This window comes from Lissotriton helveticus, chromosome 6 (assembly GCF_964261635.1).
Source record: "Lissotriton helveticus chromosome 6, aLisHel1.1, whole genome shotgun sequence".
NCBI classification, from domain to species: domain Eukaryota; kingdom Metazoa; phylum Chordata; class Amphibia; order Caudata; family Salamandridae; genus Lissotriton; species Lissotriton helveticus.
The window spans coordinates 1,534,205,051-1,534,228,332 of record NC_136067.1 but is presented as its reverse complement, the minus strand read 5'-3'; positions in this window follow the sequence as shown (position 1 = coordinate 1,534,228,332).

Here is a 23,282-nt window from a genome sequence, read left to right as displayed (position 1 = left end):
AATCCGCATGCCTTTCCGTGGCGATCCGTCCTACATCCTAATTGACCCCTAAGTGTGTAGAAAGCCATTGTTTTTAGCGGGCTTTGATGGAATAATGTTAAAGTGTGTTGGGAAAGCATCAGGAACAGCACAAGTGCTGCCTTTGATTGAGGCAGCAAGGCAGATTGGAAGTTTAGTCAAACAATACATCACTTATGCTGCCAGGGTCAGACTAATTTGCATGTAGCCAGGTTCTGAGCTGGGATGGTGCAGTGAGCTAAAAAACGGTGATGGATCAAGCCCTGATCTTTTGACTGGGTATGAGTGTTCTGTTTAATTCAGATGCTCTGTCCATCACCCCCCCCACTTTTTGAATCGTTTTAGCCACCACAAGTGTGGCAGGGTATACTCAGATGTGAGTCCCTTGCTCACTGCACCATCAGGATTCAAGCAAGCCGGGCCGAAGATGGCTGCAATGCCAGAAACCGGTCCCCGGAAGCTTGTTTCCTTTCCAGTAAAGAATTGGCTTGGTAGTTTGGTCTGCCCTGTTCCCATGATGCACTGGGCCAGGGTCAGACTAATTTGCATGTAGCCAGGTTCTGAGCTGGGATGGTGCAGTGAGCTAAAAAACGGTGATGGATCAAGCCCTGATCTTTTGACTGGGTTTGAGTGTTCTGTTTAATTCAGATGCTCTGTCCATCACCACCCCCACTTTTTGAATCGTAGCCTTTGAATGAGGCAGCAAGGCAGATTGGAAGTTTACATACACAACAAATATTTGGTGGAGGGTCTCAGGGCGGGTTTAACGACCAACCAGGTACATGCCCCAAACAGTACTATCACAACACAAAATACCTGGGGGTCAAGAAATAAAAGTCAATCAGAAAGGATCTCAACACCGATACTACACCAATAACACCCGTGAGAACATTGTGCATGTTAAAGGTGCCGGCCGAATCAAGGCTCAAGAGCATATGGAGAAAATGATTCCCATCAGAAGCCACACTGTACCGCCCTCTTTCTCATCATTTGGGTTCTCCTTACCCAGGAGACAATAACGGCTGGTCAGATGTAACCAGGCCGATAAATGTGATAAGTGGGAGGTATGTTGTGCAAAAAATTAAAGAGGCTCCTGAATAAAGCAGTGTATGGTGATAATAGTGAAAAGTGAAAGGTAGTCGTAAAATTAGGTGAATTGGGTAGAGAAACAGGATTTATTAGTATCTCCCAATCCCTAAGGTTAAAAAGCAAGTGTAAGTGCGGGTTTGAAATAATAACCGTACTTGATAGTGGTCAACATGTTTCTGCATGTAACTAGAACAAAGTTTCCAATGCATTCATCAGGACCTTTGATGGTTAACACTACTGCTTATAATAAAATATGAAAAAATATCACCTGAAAGTCCCAGGTGTGTACTCAACCGTATACTGTTATTGCGTTGCATCAGACGGTATTGGATCCAAACAAAAAGACAAAGACACAAAAACAACAAGAAACATGAATAAATCATATTCTCAGGGTTTTTTTGCAGTACAAACCCCGTGTGATGGAAACCCATTCACAACTATTCGAACATAACGTTCCAAATGACACTCACCCATAAGTGTTGGTTGAGAGGCTTCACCCCACCTGGCTGCAGCTCAGGTTGAAGGAGCACCGCTCTAAAAACAATATTATTTTGCTTTTAGAATTGATAAAACACCAATGTGAAGGAAATTAGAAAGCAAGGTTTAGGCAGGTTTTCCTTCACATTGGTGTTTTATCAATTCTAAAAGCAAAATAATATTGTTTTTAGAGCGGTGCTCCTTCAACCTGAGCTGCAGCCAGGTGGGGTGAAGCCTCTCAACCAACACTTATGGGTGAGTGTCATTTGGAACGTTATGTTCGAATAGTTGTGAATGGGTTTCCATCACACGGGGTTTGTACTGCAAAAAAACCCTGAGAATATGAATTATTCATGTTTCTTGTTGTTTTTGTGTCTTTGTCTTTTTGTTTGGATCCAATACCGTCTGATGCAACGCAATAACAGTATACGGTTGAGTACACACCTGGGACTTTCAGGTGATATTTTTTCATATTTTATTATAAGCAGTAGTGTTAACCATCAAAGGTCCTGATGAATGCATTGGAAACTTTGTTCTAGTTACATGCAGAAACATGTTGACCACTATCAAGTACGGTTGTTATTTCAAACCCGCACTTACACTTGCTTTTTAACCTTAGGGATTGGGAGATACTAATAAATCCTGTTTCTCTACCCAATTCACCTAATTTTACGACTACCTTTCACTTTTCACTATTATCACCATACACTGCTTTATTCAGGAGCCTCTTTAATTTTTTGCACAACATACCTCCCACTTATCACATTTATCGGCCTGGTTACATCTGACCAGCCGTTATTGTCTCCTGGGTAAGGAGAACCCAAATGATGAGAAAGAGGGCGGTACAGTGTGGCTTCTGATGGGAATCATTTTCTCCATATGCTCTTGAGCCTTGATTCGGCCGGCACCTTTAACATGCACAATGTTCTCACGGGTGTTATTGGTGTAGTATCAGTGTTGAGATCCTTTCTGATTGACTTTTATTTCTTGACCCCCAGGTATTTTGTGTTGTGATAGTACTGTTTGGGGCATGTACCTGGTTGGTCGTTAAACCCGCCCTGAGACCCTCCACCAAATATTTGTTGTGTATGTGAATAGTACAGCTAAGGCTGTGGGTCTTTTTAACATTGGTCGACCTCCTGGTCCACCAAACAATTGTGTTTACGGCAAGGCGTTCTCCTCATATATTTTCCACTGAGTGGGTGCCCGTACCTTTACTTTCTCCCTAGCGATCGACTATTTGACATGGCTACCAACTGGGGATTAGCATTTGAAAGTGCGGAAGTACAGAGTATCTTGGATGAAAACCCTAGTCTTCTAGATAGCATTCCTGTCCAAGTAATAACCAACGATGAGGGTTGGGCAAAAGTCCTAGTCCTTAAGAAATCCCATTCCAGAACATCTGTTCATGGAATAGTTATGGCGCAATACCTTCGAGATAATTGTGCACCCTCAGGCCTCATTGTTAATAACGCACCGCGTCTATTTCTTGACGACAAAGACTTCCTGAGAGACTGGTCGATGATCGCCTGGAGGTGCACAAGAGACTGGCTAGTCCTGATTATCAAGACCGCAAAAAGAGTAGCGGATAAAATACTGATTGAGATCCAGGTACTTGAGGGCCAGATAAAAACAACACTCAAAAGTGGATTGTTTAAAAAGGGACAGGATGATAGTGACAAAAATAATAAAGACTTCAAGGAAGCCATTCTTTTCACAAAATTAGAAAAGTTTAAAAAAGACCTAGCGAGATTTTCTATGGAAAGAGTATATCCATACACGAGTGATACATACACGGCACCAACATTCAATCGAGGTGGAAAGAAGGGCGGCTCGACATATGGGACATCAAGCTCGGATGGAGCATCGAGCGATTCAGATACTTCACAAAATGGGTTTACTGGCCAAATGCCCAGAGGCCGAGGGAACAGAAGAAACTGGAAGAGCGGCCATCAACAACAGGATTTTAACAATTTTCAACCATGGTGGCCGGTAAATCCCTGGATGTATGGACCCCAAGGCCCGCCCCAAATGGGCCCCTTTGGTCCTCCCCAAATGCAACAAGGCCCTGGATCTTTTCCTTTTTTAGGGTATGGCCCGAGACGGGGCAGGGGCAGGAGGAGACAAGGAACAACGCCGTCACAGGTCCATTGGAATACGAACATTCCACCACAATCAGGAATGGATCTTCGCAGCGGGAAGAAAGTCCCGCCAGAGACCGCGGGGACAAGCAACCAGACAGCCTCGTGATGAACCTCAGCTCACACGTACTCTCCCCAAATGAAGAGCGACTTCTGAACAAAGGCCTGGGTTTTGTGGCTACTCAGAAAGGGGATCCTTTTGTAGCCCAAATCGAATTGGCGAAGCTGTTTAGGAAAATCAGACTCCACTATTTCTTTTCTAGACCAAGAAACATTGATACTATCACTGATGACAAAGAAAAAAACACTGGATTGAAGAAGCCATCTACATTTAATCCACCCAGTGCTGGATTACCTTCCAAGGTCCTTACTTTTGAAACAGCCGTGGAAAACGACATCACACGTCTTTACAAAACAGAAACCAAACCATTCATGAACCTCGCACGAGATGAACAAATGGCACTCCGTACATTATCATCTAACGACAGCATTACCATCAAACAAGCTGACAAAGGCGGTGCCACAGTGATCCTGGATACTGAGGTCTACAGAAATGAGTGCCTACGCCAGTTGAGTGATCATAAATCATACCTGCCACTAAAAGAAGACCCCACAGAAGGAATACAAATCAAAATAAGAGGTCTGGTTGAGGAAGCAACCGCTGAGGGTTGGATCACACCCCAGGAAGGACAGTACCTAATAACTGAACATCCTACGATTCCGTACTTTTACTGTCTTCCGAAAGTGCACAAACCTCAGAGGCCTCCACCCGGTAGGCCTATTATCTCCGGGATTGGTTCAGTCTTAGAACCTCTTTCGACCTTTGTCGATTATTTTTTGAACCCCATGGTCAAAGCCATGCCTACGTTCTTACAGGACACAAAAGATGTCCTGAGACTCTTGCCAACGGTAGAATTTGATATTGAAAGGGACATCCTTGTATCATTCGACGTAGAGTCCCTATATACGTCAATTCCGCAGACTGAGACATTGGAGGTGGTAGGTGCTTTGCTGGAGCAGAGTGACCATCAATCCATCACTCCAATACGTTTCATTATGCATTTAGCAGAAATCGCGATGAAGGAGAACTATTTTCGCTTTGAGGACACCATTTACCTGCAGGTGTCCGGGACCAGCATGGGCAGCGTTTTTGCGCCGAGCCTGGCGAATCTTTACGTCCATAATTTTGAACAACAAGTAGTCCTGACACCTGCCAAACCCTATATGACATCACTACACGTATGGAAACGTTACATCGACGATATCCTGGTGGTGTGGCGAGGGACAGAAGAAGATCTCGTGTCCTTCCACGGATGGTTGAATAGTAAGAACGTTTATCTCAAATTCACCATCGAGTATAGTCGAACATCTTTGGCTTTCTTGGACCTGAGGTTACATGCTACTCCAACTGGAATTGAATCAGAGCTCTATCGGAAGCCTATGGCAAGAAACGCGCTCTTGCGATATGATAGCTGCCACCCACGGGCTCTGAGGGACAACCTGCCCTTCGGGCAATTCCTCAGAGTCCAAAGGAACTGTTCCAGTAAGGAAGCCTTCAAGACCCATTCACAAAATCTGGAATGTCAACTGATTGCAAAAAGTTATCCAAAGAAGATCATCCGTCAGTCTAAGAAGAGGGCTTCCAATAATAACAGGGAGTCCCTCCTGGAGATACATCCTCCCAAAGAGAAGACCAACCGCATTGCCTTTGTCAACACATTCAACTGTCGATCTAACCAAGTGCAACGGATCATAAAGAAACATTGGTCCATCCTGAAAACCGGCGGGGACGACATAGCCTTACCAATCTTTGCCTTCAAGAGAGGACAAAATATAAAAGATCAGCTAATTCATACACGCCCACGAAGCAAGGAACCCAGACAAGTGGGCACACTGTGGGATCTACCCCCTGTGGTCGGACACCACCCTTGTGGATCATGTACAGTCTGCCCCCAAACTTGTAAATCAACTGTGGTGGACATAGGGACAAATCGCCCTTGGACACAAAAGAGATTTACAAACTGCAACAGCAGCAACTTAATTTACCAGATAACATGTCCGTGCCCATTACGATATGTCGGGATGACGACTAGGAAGATAAGGACACGCATACAAGAGCACAAAAGTACTGTGCGTTGCCGTAAACAAGCCACCCGTCTTACGGCACATTTCCTGGAGAAAGGGCATGGCCCGGATTATTTTTGTTGGACAGTCCTGGAACAACCTCACATTCCGGAGTCCTGCACTGACATCAGTCGCTTCCTGTTCAAAATAGAACAAAAATGGGTCTACCGACTGAACTGCGATAAGGAGGGTTTGAACGAGCCAATACCCTGGAGTTCCCTCTAAACCTCGTAATGACTATCAGTACCACTTTAAATGAATCTTACATCATTAAATAGACTCTTGTTCTATTTCAGTTCTCTTGTCTCAAAATATATAAAATATATATAAAATCTATATCTTCTTCAATTAGAGGGCTTGGTGATTTATCTGAGTGAACATACAATGTATTTTAAGTCCTTTGCTCAATAAACCAATTCTACTTAAGATCACTTGTAATTAACTTCTTTAATCGGAGGGCCTAGTAATGTATCTGTGTAATACTACAATTTACTGCTGCACATCTAGATATGTATTTATTAAATAATATACATAAATTTTGCTGAAAACGCAGTTGGAACTACTTGTCCCAGCATTCCCGGCATCACGTGACTGCTTTCCAATCACGTGATCCGAAGATACAAACATCTGTTCTTTCCGATCGTCGGTGCCCCCCCAGACAGTACAGACGACTGCCCGGAGACACCGACGGAAAGGTAAGCGGCCGCCTGGTCGGCCTGTTTACAGACTCGGGTATGCCTGCTTGTTTCCAAACTCGCGTATGACAGAGAGCGGTAACTGCCTCGCTCCGTGTATTACGGCGGGCGTCCCGCTTTGACTTGTCAGCGCGCTTCACATTGCAAACGCGCATCCAGAAAAGTCACCAAAACGCGTCTAATAGATCTGAAGCTATACGCGCTCTAAAGAATTGTGCTAACCTCTGAGAGCTCCCTGCATTTACAATTTGCCTCATGGTTATTGTTGCGCAATAGAGTCAGCGCGCCTTACTTTTCAGACGCGCATTAAACTTTCCAAACGCGCATTAAGCAAAGTTAACAACACGCGTTTGAAAAATCAGAAGCCACACGCGCTGCAAATAGCTGTGTTAACCTTTGAAAGCGTACTCGCTCCCTGCATTTGAAATTTGCCATCTGTTTCCGCTTAGATGGTTACTTCAGCGGAATATTCCACTCTGGTACGAGTGCTGGGTGATTGTGATACTGGGGCACCCACGGAAAATAGCGATGGAGTAACAAAATAACCATACTTTACCTCTGCCTAAACCTTGCTTTCTAATTTCCTTCACATTGGTGTTTTATCAATTCTAAAAGCCAAATAATATTGTTTTTAGAGCGGTGCTCCTTCAACCTGAGCTGCAGCCAGGTGGGGTGAAGCCTCTCAACCAACACTTATGGGTGAGTGTCATTTGGAACGTTATGTTCGAATAGTTGTGAATGGGTTTCCATCACACGGGGTTTGTACTGCAAAAAAACCCTGAGAATATGATTTATTCATGTTTCTTGTTGTTTTTGTGTCTTTGTCTTTTTGTTTGGATCCAATACCGTCTGATGCAACGCAATAACAGTATACGGTTGAGTACACACCTGGGACTTTCAGGTGATATTTTTTCATATTTTATTATAAGCAGTAGTGTTAACCATCAAAGGTCCTGATGAATGCATTGGAAACTTTGTTCTAGTTACATGCAGAAACATGTTGACCACTATCAAGTACGGTTATTATTTCAAACCCGCACTTACACTTGCTTTTTAACCTTAGGGATTGGGAGATACTAATAAATCCTGTGTCTCTACCCAATTCACCTAATTTTACGACTACCTTTCACTTTTCACTATTATCACCATACACTGCTTTATTCAGGAGCCTCTTTAATTTTTTGCACAACATACCTCCCACTTATCACATTTATCGGCCTGGTTACATCTGACCAGCCGTTATTGTCTCCTGGGTAAGGAGAACCCAAATGATGAGAAAGAGGGCGGTACAGTGTGGCTTCTGATGGGAATCATTTTCTCCATATGCTCTTGAGCCTTGATTCGGCCGGCACCTTTAACATGCACAATGTTCTCAGATTGGAAGTTTAGTCAAACAATACATCACCTATGCTGCTTATGGTAAACAGTAGAGTACAGAGTCTAGATAGCAATTACGAGTTGGAAACTTTGGAAAGCCCCATGAGGTTGCAGGTCCCAACATCCTCAATTTTATAAGTAAGTGCCATGTCTCAGCTCAACTCACATCTCACTTCTCAGAGCATGAGGCTCACTGTCCTCACTCTGTGAAATTTGCTGAACACCATACTTTTTCTAAGAGGTGTGGCAGGTTTAATAACTGTATGCTCGACACCTGCCTGTCACCTTGCAATACACTTTTGCCTCCTAGGTCAGCACAGTTGAATGGAATCAGGTGGTATCAAGCAGCTGCCAGTGCCAGCGCATGCCAAAAGCCAGTGAAAAGCCAGAGCTCAGAGACGATGCTCAGAGCTCTGGCTCAGAGCTGAGGTAATCAAACAGTCACGGCTGGCAATCAGGATCCAAGAACCATATCACCATAGAGCTTGAGCACACATGCAGCAAGGACACTAGCACTTCTCAGCAGAGGAGCATGAGGAGGGAGGCAGAAGAATACAGCAGTTCCTCATGAAAAGTAAGTAATTGTGACCATATGATCACAGCTCTGAATGCAATTTTGGGAAGGTGCCCTTCATCTGCACTGTTATAGCTACATGCGGTACAACTTGTGGATCTGGAGACACCTTAACAGGAGACCCCAAGCTCATGTTCAAAACAGTTTGCCTATGAAAACGTTGTAGTCTCAAACAGCCCACACTCTTAAAACTATTGAGAATGGAGCTAGAATTCAAGAGCATAACAGATGTTGCCACAATGAAACCTTGCTTATTCACAGCTAAATTACGGCTAATAATGAAGCAACAATACATAAAAAATCACTGGGAGATCTACTGAAATAGGATGAAGCCAGTGTCCATGGCCAACACTTACCTTTGTAGTGCTAAATACAATCTGCTCCAACCCAGCCTTGTGTACAAATAATGCTGTTCTACAAATTAAGGCTAGGTATAGGGACAAAACTAAATGCAACATCATTAATTCCATAATGTCAAAAGCTTTGGTCCAAAATATTTGAGGACTAGATAATGCATGGTGAGAAGAAATATATGGATTAGCTATCAAGAACTTTGAAGTATTTCACAAGTAACTGTGGGCAGAGCTAGCTAATATTCTATGATTTTTTTCACAAGCTGGATTACTAATTTGGATGCCAAACTTAATGGTTCACTTTTTAGAGGTTTCCTGAATAATAGGTAGTTTGCTGCTGCCCTAGGGAGTGGGTTATTTGCATTCCAGATTTTGGGGTCCTATACTTCCAGTAATTGCCTTTGGCTTTTGAAGGTTCATTGGTGAATCCATTAAGAGGTGGCAGAACAAAGATTGCTGGGGGCTATGCAATTAGATGTCTGTTTTTGTATGTATCCATGACCTTTGTCCCAATAATGCCCTACCCAGTAACACATTACTAACCATTTATATCTTAATAGACCCGCTAAATCCACAAAATGTTCCTGAGCATCTTGCAAAGTTTATCTCAACCAAGCAGGTGCTCTCTCTCACAACATCCATATGGAGACTTCAACATAGATCGGGGCTATGTGAACTCAAACATGTTCAGAGAAGTTAACAACATCCTTAAGCTTCCATTTGTATTCCACATCCTGGACAATAATAAACAGACCAGAACTAGAAGCAGAACAAGGCTTCTGAAAAAAAGCAGTGACTATAAATAGTTTACAGAATCCTCCCCTAAAAGCTGTCTAGTTACAAATTTGAACAAGATGAATCTGAACTCTAACACTGAGGGCAGGCATACACAATACTCCAAAATCATTGAAGATTTCACAGACACCATAGCCCCTGTACAATTAAAATTGTTCAAACCAATACCCAACCAACCATGGTTCACCAAGGAGCTTTATAAAATCAAGAGAGAATCATCTTCTTGACTGGGGATGGTTGCATCCTGGATTCTGCAGTGGGTGTGATTGGTCCTGGTAGTGAGGCAGTCCCAGGTAAAAAGTGCAGAGCTCAGGATATGACCTGTATGCTACTATGTTTATGTGTGCCATATGTATGTGATTTTGCTAAATTATGCACTATCTGGCAGATGCATCAAGCAAAATACCTCCCGGTAAAATACCGAATCGGTAAAACAGGCCGTTACCGAACGCTAAACCTGGAAATGCTATGCATCAACCCAAAATCGGTAAAAAATAATCGCTAACAATATCCCTTCGGTAAATTACCGAATCGCTAATCAGACAATCGGAAATAATGAACACCAAAGCTGACCTCGGAAATACCGAATCGCTATTAAAGAATCGCAATGGAATGCATGAATAATCGCTAATACCGAAAAACGCAAAAATCGCTATTTAGCATGAGTAAAATAAGGGGAATCTCAATCAGGAGGTAAAGTTATTTGAAGGATAGGAAAAAAAAATACAACTTCTCAGCAGGTGCTGACAATCAGTAACCCTTCACAAATGCCCTGGGAAACCCCACAAGTCATCCAAAATGGCTGCCCTCTACGTGCTTGCTAGGAGGAGGAGGAGGATCAACGCTCAGGCCCAGCGCAGGAGGATGATCCAGGACAGGGTCTTCAGGGTGCGCATCACTTTGCTGGGGCAGACCGAGGAACAGGTGTACGATAAGTACAGACTCAACCGTGCCATGATCATGCGCCTAATAGCAGATCTGGAACCATTACTGCAGCACGAGACCCGTAGGACCAACGCCATACCAGCCCATGTTCAGGTCCTATGCTGCCTGCACCTGCTGGCGTCTGGAAGCTTCCAGGGGGTAATAGCTGAGACTGGAGGCGTGTCGCAAAGCACATCATCACGCTTCTTCCACCGGTTCCTAGAGGCCATGCTGACATTCATGAATCGCCACATCACCTTCCCCACAACCCCCCAGCAGCTGACCCGCACCAAACGGGAATTCTACCAGGTGGCACAATTCCCCCATGTGATAGGGTGTGTTGACTGCACGCATGTCCCCATCTGTCCTCCATCAGCCACCGAATACATATACCGCAACCGGAAGTCATATCATTCTATTAATGTGCAGGTTGTGTGCAATGCTAAGTACATCATTACGGACCTTGTAGCCCAATACCCCGGGAGCACACACGACGCTTACATATTCCGTCACTGTGGCCTCCACAGGCGCCTGATCAACGGTGAATTTGGAGAGGGACACCTACTAGGTACATATTGATGCATCATCGTTCACTCCATCCCCACATGTATCATTGCATTCATGCTGATGACCTTTCTCTCCCCATCCTGCAGGTGACAGCGCTTACGCACTGCGTGAATATCTACTCACTCACTCCCTACCTCAACCCAGCTACACCGCAAGAGCAGCGCTACAACAGAGCACAAATCAGCACACAGAATGTGGTCGAGCGTACATTCGGCATCCTCAAGAGTCGCTTCCGAATACTGTACAAGACTGGAGGTGCCTTGCAGTACGACCCAGTGACCTGCTGCCAGATCATAGCTGTCTGTGCCATCCTGCACAACATCGCCACCCGCAGGGGGATACCCATAGAGGTGGACGGAGAGGATGAACTACGTGCACAGCAACCCCCCCCCAACACCAACAGGCGCATGTGCCCAACACAGCAGAAGGGCAACGGAGGTGGACATACATCACACGGCATCATTTCTGAGACAGGTAAGAGAGTGCTTTGACAACAGGATTTGATTTGGAAGGGTTTAATGGAAATGAACACCTGACTGGTGCAGAAATATGTAACTCAAACATGATGCAGCTGCAGTAGAAGTTAAACTTAAATTGGCACAGCTTATTGATGGCCTTGTTGGTGGAATTCACAGCGAGCATGATCTGCTTGTGACGCCGGCGCTCACTTTGTTGGCCTGTGACTACGGCACGTGTCAGTTCCTGCAGGCAAAGCTTGATCTCATTGTTGCCCGCAGCTACGGCAGTGGTGTGCTCACGCACAGCGTCAGTCATGTTGCCTAATTTGTTGCACAGTTTTGTCATGGAGAGTTTCATAGCACCCATGTGTCTCCCCTGCAGGCGCTGGACACGCAGCATCCGGGTCTCAACAACTCCGTACCCTTCGGACGGATCCACTGGTCTTGCTGCTGCCCTACCCAGGAGCACAGCCCTCTGTCTGAAACGCTGACGTGCTGCTGTTTGGGTGGTTGGAGTGACGACAGCCTGGCGGGGGACATTTTGGGGTGCTGAACTCTGCTCCGACTCCATCTCGACCAGGGAGGGAACATCTGCCCTGCGGCTCTGCGGAGTTGTCCGCACTGGTGGTGGTGGTGGTGGTGTCTTTGCCCGCGAGGATGGCGGTGGTGGTGTCTTTGTCCGCGAGGAAGGCGGTGGTGGTGGTGGTGTCTTTTTCCGCATGGATGGTGGAGGTGTTGTCCGCGGTGGTGGTGAAGGGGAGGACATGGCTTCATGTCCCTGTGAGCACTCCGTATCGGTCAACACTGGTGTTTCAGAGATGACGAGGCGGCCACTGTCGTCAGAATCCATGGGGGATGGATCTGTGTGTGAAATAGTGCATAGTTAATATAAATGTATTGTATGTGGATATAGCATTGTTGTCTCTAAATAAAGCTCTTTTTTGGACAGACATTTTGCCCTTTGCTGCTGTATTCATTTCATTCACCTCTGGGATCAGACATGCACTCATTCATGTATTGACTACAACTCCCATGGGGCAACACTGTGGTGAGGGTATGTGTTTGAGGCACGGCTACATGTGCACTGGGTCTGGCATGGGGGAGTGGGCAGGGATTGACTACACGCTGCATTGCTACGCTGCCATGCATCTTACCTTGTCCTCCTTCCGCAGCACCAGAGGTGTCCAGATGTGTGACCCCCACAACAGCTTCCGGTTCTATGGTAGACTCCACTAGGTCCTCCAGGGCTGTGTTAGGTGTCACATTGGATGTGCCCCCACCTGTGCCTGCAGCATCCTTGACCCTCTGCGCAATCCTCTCCTTGGCCCTTTTACGCAGGTCATACCAGCGTTTTTTTAAATCGTCGATGCTGCGGTGGGTGACTCCGCAGGCATTGACCTTGTCCTTGATGCGCAGCCACATCTTTCTTTTTTCAGCCTCAGGCACCTTCAGCGACAACTTCCCAAACAGTTTGTCATTGTTGCTGGTCACACACTCAATCAGGATTTCGAGTTCCTTATCTGAGAACTTGCGCTTTCTCTTTCTGTATGTGTCCTTTCCCTGCTGGGGGGCCTCCTTCTCCATCTTGACCTGCTTGCCTAGTCCTGGTTGCTGCTGGTTCAGTCTGGCTCCTCAGCTCCTGTGCTCTGCCTCCTCCTCTGAGCTACTCGGGCACTGAATGGAGCATGGGCTGTCCTACTTCCTGGTTGTGATGTCATCAGCCTGCTTCCGAAGCATCGCGTATTTTTACCGTTTTCGCTATTACCGATTTCGCAAATACCGGATTCACTAATACCGAATCGGTATTTGCTAATTCCGTATTTGCTAGTCTCGCTAACGTACTTTCGCTATTTAATACCGATTTTTACCGAATCGGTAATTAATACCGAATTCATTGATGCATCGCGGTTTGCATGTCCTTAATAGCGATTCCTTATTTTTCGCTATTAACGACATGTAATACCGAATTTTGATACATATGCCCCTATATCCTTATTCACATCCATTCTGAGATTTCCACCACCATGGCAGAGATGTCTGCCCTGGTGACAGAGATCTTCCCAAAAAGATGAACAGTACAAATACAAGTGTAGAGTTAATAGTTGTAACTCTGTGGACAATAATCAAATTGTAGGAAACTCCACCCTCTCATATGAGGAGACGGAGACACAAAAATCTATTTGTTAACAAGATTTTCAAAGGAATTTGAGAATTCCATTCAGGTATATATCTCTACCTAAATTGAGGTAGATACCTCCGCATATAGAGATATCCATATGGAAATTTGCTTCGTGAATGGGAACTTAAATATGTAAATAAAATCATCCTCTTTAAAACTCCACACAGATACTGCAAATAGACACAGTCAAATGCCTTCTTGGCATCAACACCTACTACAGCAAATAAATCATGTGTCCATTTATGAGCTCAAGGACAAATACCACCTCTAAGGCATTTTTTAGTTATCCAATCTGAAATAACCTCATTTTGGTCTTTCTCATATAAATTTAGGACAATTGAATCCAAACTTCTGGATGCCGTTATTCCGCTGTTTTAGAAAACACTTGCATTGGACATTTGCCTCTCCATATCCTTTTTATATGTAAACCATTGAATAACATGTATAACAAAAAAAGCAAAGTGACTCTCTTCCAGGTAGCTAAACACCTTTTATTCCCCTTAAAGCATTACTGAATCAATGTTAGTGGTATTTTAAGCTGCATATCTATATTATTATGTGTAATTTCAATTCGTTTGGATATTTATCTTGACATCCTATTTTTACATGTTGTCTTTCATTATGCAAATATATGCATACATCTATTCAGCATACCTGCATTATGTTTTCTAACTGTGGCTGTAATCTAAAAGTTTGAAAACACATTAATTGACCCTACAACCTTACCTCCATAACCCCAGCTTTCTGCTGGCATCAAATGTATAAATAGGATATCTAGTTTAGATACATGTTATACTCATTTAGTTACATGTATGCATTGTAATACTTGGGTGTACACTCACTGAATTCCTTATCATTTATTTTTTCACATTTTGAAAGAAACTCACTCTGAATAAACTGTGTGGTAAACTACTAAAGGACCCTAAATTCCCAACTGGTTAACAGAATCATCATCATCATAGAGTCTTTATTTCGATTATAAAACCATAAAAGACATTTACAAACATTAGAAAGTGAGTTCATTAAAAATACAATGATATAAATAATTAAAACATACACAGAGTTATCTTAAAATAAGTAATAAGTATAAACCACAATCCAAGACTCTTAATTAAGACAGTAATTATTATACGAGAAAAGGTATAGGCCATTCATACTACCCCACGGCTAAAGTCACTTTGGACAAACCACATCAGTGAACCCTGAGTTTGTTAGCCCGAATACTCCATGCCCACCCTAGGAAGTTGGCGATGGCAATAACAATGGCATCCTGGGGACTTGTCTGTAAAATCCTCAATGCTTCATTGGCAAGGATAAGACAAATAGGTTTAAGCCATTTCCTCCTCTGTAGGCTGTATGCTGGGCAACCAAATAGCATATGGGGAATAGATTCTGGGCATGCCAGACACAACGGGCATAGGTCTGTAGTAGGCCTATGCCATCTACTAGAGAAGGCTCTTATAGGCAGAGAGCCTACCCTAAACTGGTGATAGAGCTTCCTATCCAATGGTTTTAAAATAAGGTCCCAATAGGGATCAAACACAGGTTTGTACTTCATTGCTAGGAAGTCTCTGGTTAGGGAAGGGCCAGTTATAGAAGAAAAGCGTTTCACCTTCATGAAATCCATGTAGGCGGCCTTAAGCTCCGTTTTAGAAGGAAAAGGAGTCCAATCTGGATTATCCCACAAGATACCCATCCCCATTGCTGTCAGGGTATCTTTAATATACTGAAGCCACCTGATCTTCGTTGATGACCCAACTCCCCTGAAGTCAAGAAGGCCTCTAGCATAAAGACAAGCTCAGGGGTGGCCAACAGCCTTCTCCAGAGGGCTATAGGCCTAAATCTAGCTAGGTCCTTAATATGATGACAACCCAAATCCGAAATAAGGGCACCAATGGGGAAGTTTGCGGTAGTCCTGTTAAGGCCCTCATGAATTTATTTTGGGCTATAGCCAGGCAAGTTATGTCCTCATGGCCCCACAATTCTGCGCCGTATAAAACCGCACTTACCACTTTAGTGTTATATAGTGTGAGGGCGGGCTATAGGTTTAGAGTGAGACAGCCTGTGGTCTTTAAGGAGGACCCCAGCAAATGACAAGCATGTCGATTTGCGGCTTCCAATGCAGCTTCCTATTTAAAGTTATCCCCAGGTAAGTAAACACATCTGTCTGCTCTAGTGGAATTCTAGACTTTACCCCTTTCCTCATCATTTATATTTTCACATTTTGAAAGAAACTCACTCTGAATTAACTGTGTGGTAAACTACTAAAGGACCCTACATTCCCATCTGGTTAACAGAATCAAATAAACCAACATTTCACAACTTTTATGGGAGATGTAATTGATTGTACATTTAAAGGAAGTAGTATAATGCAACATTTATTTAGACACATGATACCATCATACCCTACTGTTTGTTACATCAAAGTGGAAAATACATCAAATAAATGTAAAAACGTTACTGGACATTACATTGGTGGGTTTAGCACCAAAGAGGCCCAAGCAAATCAATAGAGCCACTTCATTTAATATTATTCTAGACATTCCATATTCTGAATGATTTTAAAAGCATCGAAGTAAAATGTAACTGACCTTTCAGTTGCTCCATCGCAATTCAAATAGAAGAATGGCAGATTCTCAATAGTGAGCAGAAACCCTAGACTTGGTGGCTCGTCTGCCACTGGACTGCTAGGTCACAACGGAAGTCATTGGATTTCAGTTCATGGGACAGTGATGTAGTGATTGAACATCGTGTAAAAGAGACAAGGGACACCCTACTCACAAGGAACCAGTGTACATACTAAATAGCCAGAAACAATGATTCCTGTGGACAATTGTAGTAATAAAAATTATCAATCAAAAGCACAATGGCGGTAACAGGGGTAGGTGGATGTCGAGAGAGATATGACACTATATACTGCCGGATGTTTTTTAATTTAAAGTTTATAAGTATAATTTCAATCAAAATTCAAAATCAAGTGCATAGTGTCCCCAGTGAACATGAAACCTACACAATACTTTGTGACATTCTGTGCTGTGACATACAAGGACAGTTTCTATATTTACAAAGTTGACCACAACATAGTTTACACATGGAAACAGCCTTCTAATGCAATGACAGAGGCTGAAAAATTATTCACTTTGAGATTGTCGATGCCGTTTCGACCCTGCCAACAATGAAGGGTCTCTTCAGGACCTAGCAATGCAGGGACATCTGAAAGAATTATAGATTTTATCAGTAGGGGCCTGGGAAATAGGGAAATGGATATGGGCTGACCAAGAATTGGTGGAGGTACCTGAATAGAGAATCAGCTGTCAGGGTGAGGTGAGTGCAACCCTAGGATATGAAGAATTGAAATAAAAGGATGGTACTCACAGGGAACCCAGCTGGGAACTAGCGAGAAGGAATAAAAGAAAAAAGATAAGTACAGATAATTACATGACTAGAAGATCAGTGTTGTAACTGGAATTACAACAGTGATATGCAGTGATTGAACATAGCATACACGGAAAAAATGGCCTGGCAGGTTAGCAAGCCAGCCACTATTGCCTAATTGACTGCTGGTGGTAGATCTTTTGGCGTATCAAAATGGAGAAGGAGAAGGCACTTAAGGAGCACCAGAGGACCACAATGACACAGTATACCATGCATCAAGCATTGCCTCAAAGGGTCATGAGGCTGGTGGAGTCCCCAAAAATGTGGGAGATGCAACTGAAAGAACACCCTAAGACACAACTCTTGAGGACTATTCAGGGGAGCCACACGGCATTGGAGGGCAAAAGAGAGACAGTCTTGGGGGACATTAAATTATTGCAAGCAGACCTGTGCAAGGTGGCTGAGACGGTGCAGACAGTAGAGTATACAGTTACTGAGCTGTAGGCCGAGGTGAAGATTTGGAAAGGGCAAATGGCAAATTTGACAACTACTGCAAAAATCCTTGAAGAAAGTAATCAGGATACTGAAAACTGGTCACAGATGAATAACCTTAGTTTCCTTGGGTTTCCAGAGCAGGTTAAGGGGCCCAATGCAAAGAGTTTTCTGGAGGACTGGATTAGCTGGCATCTCAAACCATCGGGACTGTTGGATGCATTTAACTTGCAGAGGGCTCACCGGACCCTGGTTGTATGCCCCCCTCCCAGGGCGCCTCCGTGAGCCCTGATTGCATGCATACTGAGCTACAGAGACTCTATTTCACAGCTGCTTGCCTGCCCCCACAGCAAGTCTTCAAAAAAAACATACTCAAATGGTTCAGGTGCACCAGAAATCCTACATATAGGTTAAACAGAAACTCAGAGCAAAGAACTTGCAATGCATGCTGCTCTTTCCCACCCACCTGAAGGTCCTCACACTGGGCAAGATTCACATTTTCGACATCCCAGAGGAAGTATGAACTTGTCTGGAAATGTGATGCAAGTGGGAACTCACCCAGTGAGGCCCTCTGGAGCACAGAACACAGACTCTTCCTTGAGTGTTGAGCGACAGCAGAGGAGACGGCCTGGAAGAGACCGCAGGGGTCAACGCACCTAGTAGATAACAATTGGGGCCAATGGCACAATGGTTAGGGCCGACAAGTCCTCATCCAGGGCTCTGGAACTCCTACTGATTGTCCAGAATTGACACAAGGGGGTGGCATTTTAATGAAGTGGACACCTTGGTGCGCTCTGAGGGCTGGTGACACTGGAGCATGGATGTTGTAACTTAGACATAATATTGGTAAAGTGCTGACATTTTGTTTTATTTTAATTTTTTTAATGTTTTCTTTTGTTCTTATTTTACCATTCAGCATCTGCAATTTTGGCAAGAAGCCATCCTTCCAACCTGGGCGCCCCATGGCTACTGCAACTGCATTGGCTTTAGGCCTAACCAGGCCAGCTTCTTTGTTTAAAGCTTGGTGTAATCATAGGACCTGGGGGCAATCAACTCTCTACCCAAAGATATAAAATGCGACCAAATATTAATGCTATTATCCTCTAAATTCCCCTGATCTAGACGAGCCAAAGCAAATGCAGCTTTCAGCCAAGCTTCATTTAGATGAGGCCGCGGGTCTTTCCAGAGTTTGCATATTTCCCTTCGGGCAATGAGAATTAAATATAACAGCAGGTCTCTTTGTAATGGCCGTAAAAAGTTCATGGAGTCATTACCATTGCCAAAAATCACTATAGTGAGATTCACATTAATCTTGACTTTAAAAATGCCGCCTAAAACATGCTCCAAATTCGTCCAGAACACTCAAAAAATATATGAATTTCATCTGCTTTAGAAAAATCACATCTTGGACATTTAGAAGAGAATAGGGGGCAAATGTTGCTATCTTCACAGGGGTATAGTATAATCTATTAATAACAAATAAATAATTCCTTTTTAAAGATGCCGGTTAAACAAACTTATATAAAATTTGCAATGATAAATCAAATATGTCTTCGGAGCTAGAGTCTAGGGGGGACTGGTTCCAGGCTACATATTGTGGAGAATATTCCGCATCATCTGCATCTAGGAGTTTCTTATACCAATATGCGACCTCCTTCTTTTTAGGATTTGGATTTTGAAGGATACACTTGGTTTCTCAATCACCACTAATAGATCCCCTTCTCCGCTGAATACCAAGAAACCAATTGTAAATATTTAAATTTGGAACAAGTACTTCCAATTTTAGATTTTAATACTTCCCAGGGGTAAACTCCATCTGATGATACAAGATCTGACCATATCGAGATACTAGCCCTCTTAATTGATGTTGCAAGACTATCTTTCAAGCCAGCCGGTGTCCTGGGGGAGTTCCAAATCAGGGCAAAATCAGAATAATAACCAATCCCTAATCTGCATCTGACCTCGTACCACAAACTGAGAGCAGCTCTTAGGACTTTCAGGTGTACTTTTAAAAAAAACCTTGGTGCCCCGAATTTATAAAGGAAACAATCTCCCGCACCCTCGGCTATGGCCATTTCTCTCAGTAGCTTTCCCCAGTTCGTTTCATCTGTTGTAGTCAGGAGCATCCGTACATTTTTAAAATGAAAGGTGATGGAATACCAGGCTATATCCGGAAGAGCAAGACCCCCTTTCAATAGTTACATCTCAACTTCTTCCAAGACAGTCTATCACTCTTATTGGCCTAAATAAAACTACCTATTTTGCTCTGAATTTTGCCAATATCCTTGCTAGGGAAATCAAGGGGGATAACATTAAAGAAAGATGTCAGCTTGGGGAGGAGGAGCATCTTAACTAGATTAACCCTACCATATATCATCACGGGGAGATTTTTCCATCTTGAAAAAAGGTGGTCTACCTCTTTAGTCATCTTTCTTAGATTCATCAAAGGTATATTATCTCATTCATTAACTATGATGATTCCCAAATATCTAAACTCTTTACTCAGTCTGCCCTCCCAATTATTGATGTTCCAGCACATCACCTCTGTTTTAGAGGAATTAGTTAAATAGCCAGAATATGAGCCGAATTCCTCTAGAAGGGCTTCGACCCTTGGTATTACCTCCACCGGGTTGTTGGTATATAATAGCAAATCATCGGCATAGAGGGCCAATTTACTGCTATATTGTTGGGAGCTAAAACGGGTGATCTGTTCATCTAGTCTTAATGCTTGGGCAAGTGGCTCTATATGCAGGTCGAACAGTAAGAGCGAGATGTGACAACCCTGTCTTGTTTCCCTATATATGTTAAAACTTGCTGTTAGCATACCATTTAACAGATTTACTGCGGAAGCCCCCTGGTAGCAACTAATCAAGGTCTGAATAAAAATATGCCCAAAGCCCATTGTCTGATGTACCTCTCACAGGTATACCCAGCATACTCTGTCGAAAGCCTTGGCTGCATCGAGTGCCACTACAGCCAAGGGTTCCGACTGGGCCACCGCCATATCTATATTGCCAATAAGTTCAAGCGTCTGCTCCTGAATATACCTCCCCGGGAAGAAGCCCTTTTAATCCGAATTGATCAGCAGCGGATCTAATTTAACCAATCTCCCTGCAAGAACACTCATAAAGATCTTATAATCAGCATTCAGCAGGGAGATTGGTCTATAAGAGTCCGCTTTGAGGGGATCCTTCCCAGGCTTTAAAGTAAGTACAATAGTTGCCTCTTTCCAGGACTTGGGAACTTTACCTTCTGGAATATAAACATAATTAAAAATTTCACACAATCTCTGCACTAGCTCATCTCGGAGGAGTTTGTAGAGCTCACTAGGAAGCACATCAGTTCCTGCAGTCTTATTCTTCTTACTTTTGTTTCGATATAGTCTAATCTCACCCTCACTAATAGGAGCATCAAGGCTATCTTGGCTGGCTTCTGTTAGTTCAGGTAGAGCTTTATTCCTCAACCATTTTTGAATGATTTCTGAGCTAGGCGTAATCTCCATGCTGTACAGCTCTGAAAATAGGGAAAGGAGGCGAGTTTACATATCCTCCAGTCTACATGATGTTGCCCCGCTCTCATCAATTATTAGTTTGTTGATATTGTTTTTAACTCGGTCTACTCTCTCCTTCCAAGCAAAGAGGGCGCTCGCCTTTTCACCAAACTCATAGTTTGGCATATTTGGGATGCCCACTGAGTCTTCACCTTTTGATCTAGCCTGCCCCTATAATCCTAGCAAGAGCAATCCAAGTCACTAAGAAATTGTGTCAGCCTTTCAGAGTGCCCCTGAGTACATCTAGTCCTCTCATCCTCTAACTTGAGAATGATTTATTCCAGGTTCCGCAGTTCTTGAGCCTCCACCCTATTTTTTAACAGATCAAGCTATGTAACTGACCTCTCAGATTGGCTTTAAAAGCATCGTAAACATAATCCAAAGTCGTTAGGCCAATATTTGCCTAAAAATGGTCTAAAGTGGACAATTTAAGCACCTTGATTATTTCAACCTCCTCCCAAGATATACAAAAAAGATGGGGGCAAGATCTGATAGGAGACTGGGTAAGATGGAGATAGCAGGTAAATTTTCCAAGCTCAACCTAGCAACTAAAACATTATCGATTCTGGATGAATGACCATGTTTTTTACTGAAAAAGGTGTACCCCTGTTTATCACCCATCTTTGCCCTCCAAACATCAGCAAGCCCTAGGTCATGTATCATATTAGCCAAGGCCCGATATATAAGTGGAGCTCCAACATAATGACTCTGGTTTGATCTGTCTCTTAATGAATCAAAAACGACATTGAAATTGCCGCCAATTATTATAGGTGAAGTGGCTTTAGTTAATTTAGACTTCAATTTACAAATGTGTGTCGGATCATCAACATTGGGGCCATAAAAGGAGGCAACAGTTATCTCCAGACCTCTAATCTCCAACAGGGCATTAATCCATCTCCCTGTCTGGTCCATTGATATTGATTTAATAATACATCTAGCCCCTTATTTAATCAAAATAGCCACCCCTTTATTATGCGCTACCTGCTCGGAAGAACAAAAATATTCTACCCAGTGATATTAAACAAAGATTATCCGACATTCTGACTGGCTTAAATGTGTTTCCTGGAGGAGACAAACTTGGGCAGGTGATTGTTCTAGATATTTCATGACCAATCTTTGTCTACGTGGATATCTCAACCCATCTACATTCCACAAGATAAACTTTATTTCACTACACATCGAGGGCAACTCCCTCCACCTGATGCCAAAACGTTACACAGATGGTTTAATACTGAATTGAGATTAAGATTAAGGTTGAGATTGAGGATATTCTTTTGATTTTTACCCACTGCAGCCCCACCCGTGCTCCCCAATCCTCTCCCTCCCTGTCCTCGTGACCCCTCAACCTCATCTCCCTCCTGGGAAACCCCCCTACTCTAGGCATAAGCCCATATAGCCTCAGTGCCCCTGACGTAACAATAGAAACAACATTTTATTTTTGATTTAATACCAACCACCCCCGAGAAGCCCTACACATAGTTAAATGTCCCCCCCGCATCCCTACACCCCACTCTCATTCCTTATTTTATCAATAAGACCATCCACTTCCTCTATTGAACATAAGATGTGCATGTGATTGTTCCACATGATACGCAAAGATGCTGGAAATCTTAATTGAGCCTTGGCCACCAATGATTTCAAGATCTCCATTCTTTTACCAAGCTCTCATTGTTTTAATGCTGTGATATGGGAGATACCTGACCTAATAGTAAATGAGAAGGGGTTGGAGAAAGATTTAGATTTTATCAAACCTTCTTTCAGAGCCAAGGATAAAATCTTTTCTTTTATAGTGTACGTGAGAAGATTTGTTAAGATTTTCCTTGGCTTCTGTTTTGCAGGATTTCTCTTAAACGGATCCCGATGAACCCGTTGGATGTCGTGCGCCAGATCTATCTCCGGGAAGTCCTTCAAATCTGTGTCTTTTAACAGAGAAATCACGCAACACTTGACATCTGCTCCTTTCAGATCTTCGGGCACATTTAACAGTCTTAGATTGTTTTTTCTCGAATTGTTCTCCAGGCGCTCCAAGTCATCTTTTAGTTCTCTATTTTGTTTCAGTAACTTAGCCATTTCCATTGTAGAGGAGTGAAGTGC